This window comes from Somniosus microcephalus, unplaced genomic scaffold (genome assembly GCF_052327205.1).
Source record: "Somniosus microcephalus isolate GS21.2 unplaced genomic scaffold, FLI_Smic_1.0 unresolved_chr1, whole genome shotgun sequence".
Classification (NCBI taxonomy): Eukaryota; Metazoa; Chordata; class Chondrichthyes; order Squaliformes; family Somniosidae; genus Somniosus; species Somniosus microcephalus.
This window is the reverse complement of record NW_028225179.1, coordinates 141,946,353-141,955,482: the sequence shown is the minus strand read 5'-3', so window position 1 is coordinate 141,955,482 and position 9,130 is coordinate 141,946,353. Positions and strand designations below refer to the sequence as shown.

Genomic DNA, 9,130 nt, shown 5'->3' with positions numbered 1-9,130 from the left:
TTTAAGGTGATTGACAGAAGAACCAAAGGTGCCACGAGGGGAAAACTTTTTTTACGCAGCGAGTGGTTAGGATCTGGAATGCTCTGCCTGAGGGAGGTGGAGGCAGATTCAAAAGGGAATTGGATAAGTACCTGAAGGGGGGGGAAAACAATTGCAGGGCTACAGGGAAAAAGGCAGGGCAGTGGGACTAGCTGAGGTGCTCTTGCAGAGAGCTGGTGTGGGCTTGACGGGCTGAATGGCCTCCTACTGTGCTGTAACCATTCTGAAGTACTCTTCTCCTTCAGTGGCATCCAAGCCATAAGGTATCCATGATCATGACTAGTAAATGCCTCAGTCAACTGGTACCATGCCCTCTAAGTGGACCAAGATAGTCAGTGGCAAACCTCTTCTAGTTTTATTGGTTTCCAATATATACAGTTCCTCCTCTACAAGAAAACCTGAAGAACATCAGTCATGTGGGTGATCAGTCTGGGAGGCACCAAGTGGCAGATGCCAACAGTGGGTCCAAAACACTCTGTGCCCTGGTGAGTTCCTCTCTCTGTTTTAACCTCTATGTGGACCAACCCCAATGGTAGTACAGGAAACTCTTTGGTATCTGGCACTGACGGGACCGGGATTGTGCCGTTTGATTAAAAATTCCAGATGACGGAGAGGTTTATCTACCGAGGCTATTTTTAACAAACAAATTTTAAAAATCAAGAAATGTGCAGTATACAGTAATTGGGTACTCCCCTACAGAATGTTGTTAAATGGATGGTGGAAGATGCTTGATTAAGTACAGTACTGCCAGTTGAGGGTAATTCATAACTCTTAACAGTAAAACAAAACTTATACAGTAAAGTAATTAAACGACTATACAGCGCGGGAGAGTCAGTCTCCTGTTATTGAGGTGTTCGGACTTCCGACAGCGCCAAGAAGCCGAGTAGTGGCAGTTTGGAGAACTACCCCCAGTGACTAACTCGGCCACTGCTGGAGACTCAGACTCGGCAACATTTCCAGTTATTGAGGTGGTGTCTTATGAATTTTGCTGGATAATTTAGGTGCTGTTTAAACGAGAGTTTTCTGTAGTCATATTACAGTGTAGCTTTATTTAAGCTCTAGGTTGGTTCCTGTGTCATTTTAAATGGGAAGAGAAAGCCTTGCAGTCTTGTAAGGATTTTGAGCCTACTGTCCAAGGATTGGAAAGCTAATACAAGCCCCTGACTTTTGTTTGCAGTGAACTAGGAAGATCAAAGTATGCATTTGCCTTTTGTTCGGTTGCAGATCCTCTATCTCTGCCTTCTGGTACAGATCTAACATTCAAATTGTTTGGACTGTTCCAGTCAAACTCCGAGTGATCCAAGTCTTTTTTTTTTTTAAGAAAACACAATGTAGTTTGTGTGTGTGTTCCCCTTTTTAAATTTTCTCCTATCATTGGGTGCAGTTCCATGTGTATTGGATTCCCTTCAGTTCTTTGCCCAATCTGCAACTGTGACCCTAGATGGCGACCATGTGGGAAGGTTATGTGACTTGGTATATATGTCCCAGCAATAGCATATCTGAGCTCAAAACTCACTAGAAATGTTCCAGGCCAATAACATGCCTGTCAATATACCCACAACTTCTTTTGTGTCCATCTAGGACCTTTGGGCTCATTTTGGAGATTGAAAAGAAATCCACAGAGATGATGATGATGATGAGGTATTTATCTGATTTGTATGAAAATCCAATCTGTAGCTTTTGTTGCTAAGCAGCCATCGATCTACGTGACTGTCACCATCTCCAAAAAAAAGTGTCGTCCTATTTGGATTTGAAGCTCGCTGCTGTCTGATGGCCGCTGAGTGGAGACCTCGGCTCTTCCGAGCAAGGAAATGGAGCAATCACTCCGCTCTGCTCAGACTGTAATGTATATACCTTTAAGGGGGGAACTATCTTTTACAGCTCATGTATACTGCAGTACTGGCAGTGACCACACCTGTATATAGCACTGAGTAGTAATCTGTACAGATCAGTTCCAATGTGAGCCACGTTGAGTAAACACCTGTTGTACCATTCTCCTGCAATCTGTGTCTTATTATACATGGACACAACAGTGGTGACAAGGCAAGTTCAAACCTACCTGCAACTCTGCATCACCTCCCGGGGATTCGTTCCTGGAGATCAGTGCATTGGAGGTCAAGGCCAGAGACTCGGGCGTCGACCACGGGCAACCGCCCAGTCATCCAGCAGAAACTCGAGACCTGCGGGGGAGGCTGTCGAGAGCCAGGCTTGGCTTTCCAGTCGAGGTGGTGCAGCAAAACAGGCTGGCAACAGGTAGTGCGCAGACCCTTCCCGGACAGCGGTGGGCTAGAGCCCGACCGAGCGGCACAGCAAAAGGCCGAGCAGTGTCGATGGGGAGAGAGAGGGCAGGGCGCAGCCGGTGTTCAGGGGCCGAGCAGCATCGAAGAGAGGGAGAGAGAGACGCACAGAAACCCAAGAGGCGCTGCCATTTCCACGAGGAGCGCCGAGAGCGGCATTGGCAGCAGCGCAGGAGAAGTGCGCGAAACCTACAGGGCGCCGCCATTGCCACGAGAACCGCCGGGACCGGCGTTGGCAGCAGCGGGGAGGAAGGAAAGCATAGGAGATGCCATTTTAAGCCATTGGGAGACGTCATTTTAAACCACACCCAAAATGCCGAAGAGTGGCAGTTTCACCGCATTTGACAATGAAGTTGAAGATTGGACTACATATGTCGAACGAATAGAAGTATACTGCAAGGCAAATGAGGTGTCGGATGACAAGAAAGCGTCGATATTGTTAAATTTAATGGGTGCAAAGATATATGGTTTATTACAAAATCTAGTAACCCGAACGAAGCCAATGGAAGAGTTTTGACGACATAGTAATGATACTACAGGAACATTTAAACCCCACACCGCTGCTGATAGCAGAAAGATTCAAGTTTCACAAACGGAACCAGCATAAGGATGAAAGCAATGCTGATTATTTAACAGAACTGCGCAAACTATCGAAACACTGCCAGTTTGGAGTGGGACTGGCAGATACCTTAAGGGACAAGTTTGTGTGTGGGCTTCAAAGTGAAGGAACCCAGAAACGGCTTTTATCTGAAAAGGACCTTACGCTGGAAAAGGCTTTCAGCATTGCGGTATCATATGAAGCAGCAGCACGGGGCGCTGCAGAGATACAACAGAGACCGCAAGAATACGGCACAAACGAAATGTCATATGGAACAGAGAAGTGCAATCGCTGCGGCAGAACAACACACAACCAGAATCATGGCTGGTTCAAAGACAAAGTGTGCAGACAGTGTGGAAAAGTAGGACACATAGCACGAGTCTGCAGGTCGGGAAAGAAAACCAGCAATAAGAAACCTACCAAAGAAAAGTACAAGAAGGTACATAAGATGACGGAGAACAGTTCAGACAAACAAAAGAGTGATAACGACTCCGAAAGCAGGGAACTGAGTTGTCTGAAACTACATAATGTGATCACAATGGAGGATCACCGAACCATTTGGGTCACTCTCAAGATAGCAGGAGTCCAGGTAAAGATGGAATTGGACACAGGATCAGCCCTAACAGTCATAAACCGACAAGACTACGAGCGGCTATTCTCACATACCCTTGAGAGACACAAAAATTATTTTGAAGACGTACACAGGGCAAAAAGTCTACCCCAAAGGAAAAATAAGGGTGACCATTATATATAACGGTAAGGAAACACCAAAACTAGACCTGTATGTATTGCAAGATGGAGGACCACCATTACTGGGATGTGAATGGATCTGGAAAGTACAACTGGATTGGCATTCCATACAGGCACTGACTGTGGCTGACACAAAGGATGACAACATCACACCTGGGCAACTGTCAAAGATGCTAACTGACGCAAAAGAAGTGTTCCAGCAAGGACTCGGAACACTAAAAGGCATGACGGCGACGATTAAAATTGAAGAAAACGCAAGTCCAAAATTTTTTAAGGCCAGACCGGTACCTTATGCGATCTGCCCAGCCGTCGAAGCAGAGCTGGAGAGTCTGGAATGTTCAGGTGTACTGTGCAAGGTAGACTGGAGCGAGTGGGCTACACCCATTGTCCCTGTGATGAAAAAGTCGTTGAGCAGCACGCCTGGGGAACCAAGGAATGTTCGCATCTGTGGGGACTTTAAGGTAACAGTGAACCTGATCCTTCACACCGTACAATATCCACTTCCGCGGATTGAAGATATTTTTGCCTCGCTATCTGGAGGGAAATGCTTCACTAAGATTGATCTGGCCCAGGCGTATCTGCAAATGGAGGTAGAAGAAGCATCAAAAAAATACCTCACAATCAACACCCATAAAGGTCTCTACCAATACAACCGGCTGGTATTCGGGGTAGCATCAGCTCCGGCTATTTGGCAGAGGGCAATGGAACAAGTCCTGCAAGGGATCCCAGGGACACAGTGTTATTTGGACGACATCCTGGTCAATGGTGAAAATGACAGTGATCACCTTGCCAACCTGGAGCAGGTGCTCACTGGATTGCAGGAATATGGGCTCCGAGCTAACCGCCCCAAATGCGAGTTTTTTAGAAAACCGATCTCGTATTGTAACCATGTTATCGATAGAGGGGTTACATAAGTCCCCAGAGAAGATTGAGGCAGTAGTCCAGGCTCGAGCACCGGAAAATGTGTCACAGCTGAGGTCGTTCCTCGGGCTGGTAAACTACTACCATAAGTTCTTGCCAAATTTGTCAACAATACTACACCCACTGAACACCCTACTGCAAACTGGGGTGCCATGGAAGTGGAGTGACGAATGTAGACGAGCTTTCCAGAAGAAGAAAACACTAATCACATCGAAAGAGGTATTGGCCCATTACAACCCAGCATTACCAATTCGGTTGGCATGTGATGCGTCCCCCTACGGCATTGGAGCAGTGCTGTCGCACAAATTCTCGGACGGCTCAGAGGCCAATAGCCTTTGGGTCACGATCACTAACCTCAGCCGAGCGTAACTACGCCTAGATTGATGGGGAGGCCCTCAGCCTAGTGTGGGGAGTGAAAAAGTTCAATCACTATCTGCACGGGCAGAAATTCATCTTACTGACTGATCACCAGCCTCTTGTCTCCATTTTTAATCCGAAGAAGGGCGTTCTGGTGATGACTGCGCAACGACTACAAAGATGGTCACTTTTTCTAGGGGCGCACCACTATGAGATTGAATATAAGGGCACGAAACAGCATGGAAATGCTGATGGGCTATGATGCCTGCCACTGCCTACTGCGGAGGAAGCACCAGCAGTGGATCCTGTCGAAATATTCCATTCGACTATAGTTGAATACCTACCGGTAAGTAACGCTTGTAACGAAAAGGAAACCCGAAATGACCCAACACTGTCTCGGGTATATGATTTGACGGTGAAGGGATGGCCAGCACATGGCGACTCACTGTTGCCAGCATTCTCGACAAGGAGAGAACAGCTGTCAGTGTGCCGGGGGACCTTGATGTGTGGATCCCGAGTGGTAATTCCACCCAAGTTAAGGGATAGAGTGCTCAGTGAGCTTCATGAGGGTCATCTGGGAGGGGTAAAAATGAAAAGCCTAGCCATGGCTTAAGTGTGGTGGCCGGGAATCGATAAACAAATCGAGGACCTGACCAAGAGCTGCTCAGGATGCCAGAAAGTCCAAAATGCACCACCACAGGCCCCTCTACACCCATGGGAGTGGCCCTCATCTCCATGGCAACGGGTGCATATTGATTTTGCTGGTCCATTCATGGACTCAATGTTTTTAATAGCCGTAGATGCGCACTCAATGGCCTGAGGTCATCAAAATGTCCTCCACCACCACGGAGAAAACTATTGCAGTCCTACAGACCATTTTTGCCAAGAATGGCTTGCCAGAACAGATTTGCTCCGACAACGGCCCACAGTTTGTGTCCGAAGAGTTCCGGAGGTTCTTGAAAAAGAATGGGGTAAGGCATTACACATCCGCCCCGTATCATCCAGCCACAAATGGATTGGCTGAGAGGTTCGTACAAACCTTTAAGAAGGCAATAAAGGCTATGTACAATGACAACATTCCGCTGCAGCACAAGGTGGACAATTTCCTGTTCGCCTACCGGAATGCGACACATGCAGTCACCAACCAGGCCCCAGCCATGATGTTCTTTAACCGAAGGTTAAGATCTCGCCTGGATTTGCTCAGACAAAACGTACGAAGAGATGTTGAGAGTAAGCAATTCCAGCACATCCATGAGAAGCCAACAAGAGCTTCAACCAGTCTTGGCCCGCGACTACCGAACAGAAAAATGGCAGCTAGGAACGATATACACACGGCAGGGCCCACTAATGTACACAGTGGACGTTGGGGAGAGCATCGTGAGCCGCCATGCTGACCAGACCTTGAGTCACAGGAACAAGTCAACCCCATGCCTCGCCCATATGTACCTGGTGATGAACCCGGCGTACAGGTCGCATCTACCCCAGAAACAGTAGCATCGGAAGCTGATGAACCAACCGACGACAGGGGGCCAGAATCGCCTCCGCACCAAGAGCAAGACACTCTGGAAAGGCGCTATCCAGAAAGGATCAGGAAGCCTCCCCAAAGACTGAATATATAAATAGACTATTTTCAGCTAATGTTGCATGTTAAAAGTGTTAATTGTAATTAGTTTGATATTTAATTGTTAAATGAGTGTTATGGTACTGTTAATCTAAAAGGGGAGGAATTGTAAAAAGGTATATACATTAAGGGGGGAACTACTTTTTACAGCTCATGTATACTGTAGTACCGGCAGTGACCACACCTGTATATAGCACTGAGTAGTAATCTGTACAGATCAGTTCCAATGTGAGCCACGTTGAGTAAACACCTGTTGTACCGTTCTCCTGCAGTCTGTGTCTTATTATACATGGTCACAACACACACCTCAACAGCCAAGTTGAGAGCAGCATTGGAAAGAGACACTTGCCCCTTTGGCCATGGGTGGGACATTCCATGGGAAGATCATACAAGAAAATAACTGGAGGAAGAGAACGGCGTTCTCCTATAGAGGGGGCAATTGAACCCTAAATTTCTCTTGCCATTCATGCTTAGCCTTCACATTTTGGCTTTAAAACTTGGCCCATCTTTCAAATGTAAAAATGTTATTAACTGTTGCTCTGGAGGTTGCTAACCAGTGCACTACACACTTCGTAGCCTCTACACAGGTAGATGGTGACAGCCCTCAATGTTACACCTGTCAGTTCCATCATTACTTCTAATCACATTCTTTACCTGTTACTTGATCTGTGACCATTCACTTTATCAGACTGTAACAACATTCCTCATGCCTTCTGAGCCATGTACCTCCAGTGTGTCATTTTTTTCAACACTTGCCTTTTTTGTTGTTCCTTCAAGGACCCCATCATTAGTCACTCTTGTGACATGGCAACATTCTTTCTCTCTCTCTCCCTTTCTTTCTTTCTCATTATTTCTTTCATGCTCTCTTTCACTCACTCTCGATCATAGTCATAACGGCACAGAAGGGAGGCTATTTGGCCCATCGAGTCCATACCAGCTCTCTGTAGAGCAATCCAGTCAGTCCCATTCCCCCGCTCTATCCCCGTAGCCCTGCAAGTTTATTTCCCTCCAGTGCCTATCCAGTCTCCCCTTGAAAGCATTGAGTGTCTCCGCTTCCACCACTTCTGTCGGCAGTGAGTTCCAGGTCCTCGCCACTCGTTGCGTTTATAAAAAAAAAAAAAAAAAAAAAAGTTTTTCCTCACATTCCCCCCCTTATCTCTTGCCCAAAACCCTAAATCTGTGTCCCCTAGTCCTTGTGCCATCAACTAGTGGGAACAGCCTTTTGCCGTCTAGCCTATCCAAACCCATCATAATCTTGTACACCTGTCAAATCACCCCTCAACCTCCTTTGCTCTAATGAAAACAAATCCAGCTTCTCCAACCTGCCCTTGTAGTTAAGATCCCCCATCCCTGGAACCATTCTGGTAAATCTCCTCTGCACCCTCAAGGGCCTTCACATCCTTCCTAAAGTGTGGTGATCAGAACTGGACGCAATACTCCAGTTGTGGCCCAACCAGCGCTTTGTAATACTTTTAAGCGAGCCTTGCTATTTTGTTTGGCTGATGGTGCAGGTAGGTACAGCCACCATGCAGGTCCGATATGGTGCACATACCTATATGTTAAAATGACTACTGTCTCCTCAGGTCTCTGCTACCAAGGAAAACCATGCCAGGCTGGGTGAAGAAGATCTCAATGATACTCTCGAATACCTATCTGGTGACAGATTCCCATGTAGTTTCTCAAAGTGAGAATGCACACCAAGTTGATGAATCCTTTATTACATGAATAATCCTCACCTAATTATATTCCAGTCTTTTGTAAATTAAAATTTATTTGGAGAAAATCTGTTTCTGGTTTAATTCTTTTGATCTGGATGGTCTGAAATCCAGCATCTTCCCCACCTCTCTCTGCTCAACACCTGCGGGTGTGCTCGCTTGCTTGGTGTCTCGAGCATTAGCTCATGTTCCAAATTGCACAAATAGCTGGGGCAAAAATTCCACTGATCCAGGCCAGAAGCGCATAGCGTGAAATTGTGCACGGCTGGCTTGTGATTTTCTGTCCATTAATTCAATGGGCGCATAAGCGTGAGCTTCAGTTGTGAAAATCTGTGATGGGTGCTGGGAGTGCAGAAGCACTATTGCCACCACTCCACTTCCCTGGCCCACTGCTGTTTAAAAACTACTTGCTGTCAATGCACAATGGAGTTTTAACCCTATCCTATCCAAGGAAGTTATGCTGAACCTTTTTTATAAAACACTGGTTCGGCCTCAACTGGACTATTTTTGTCCAATTGTGGGCACCGCAGTTTAGGAAGGATGTGAAGGCCTTAGAGGGTGCAGAAAAGATTTACGAGAATGATTCCAGGGATGAGGGACTTCAGTTACGTGGATAGACAGGAGAAGCTGGGGTTGTGGGCTTCGAGCAGAGAAGGTTCACAGAATCACAGAAACCCCACAGTGCAGATAGAGGCCATTTCGGCCCATCGAGCCTGCACCGACACATATCCCACCCGATCCCCGTAACCCCTACACCAACACATCCCACCCTATCCCCGTAACCCCACATATTTTAATCCCCCTAACACTAAGGGTCAATTTATCATAGCCA

At 46.8% G+C, this 9,130-nt stretch overlaps 1 long non-coding RNA gene across 1 annotated transcript; it reads left to right on the top strand.

Annotated features, from left to right (window-relative positions):
* The first annotated feature begins 437 nt into the window (after positions 1-437).
* On the top strand, positions 438-2,033 carry LOC147096076 (uncharacterized). The gene is made up of 2 exons (XR_015074654.1): positions 438-524; positions 1,621-2,033. It is a non-coding gene; the product is annotated as an uncharacterized LOC147096076 (long non-coding RNA).
* Positions 2,034-9,130: the final 7,097 nt, after the last annotated feature.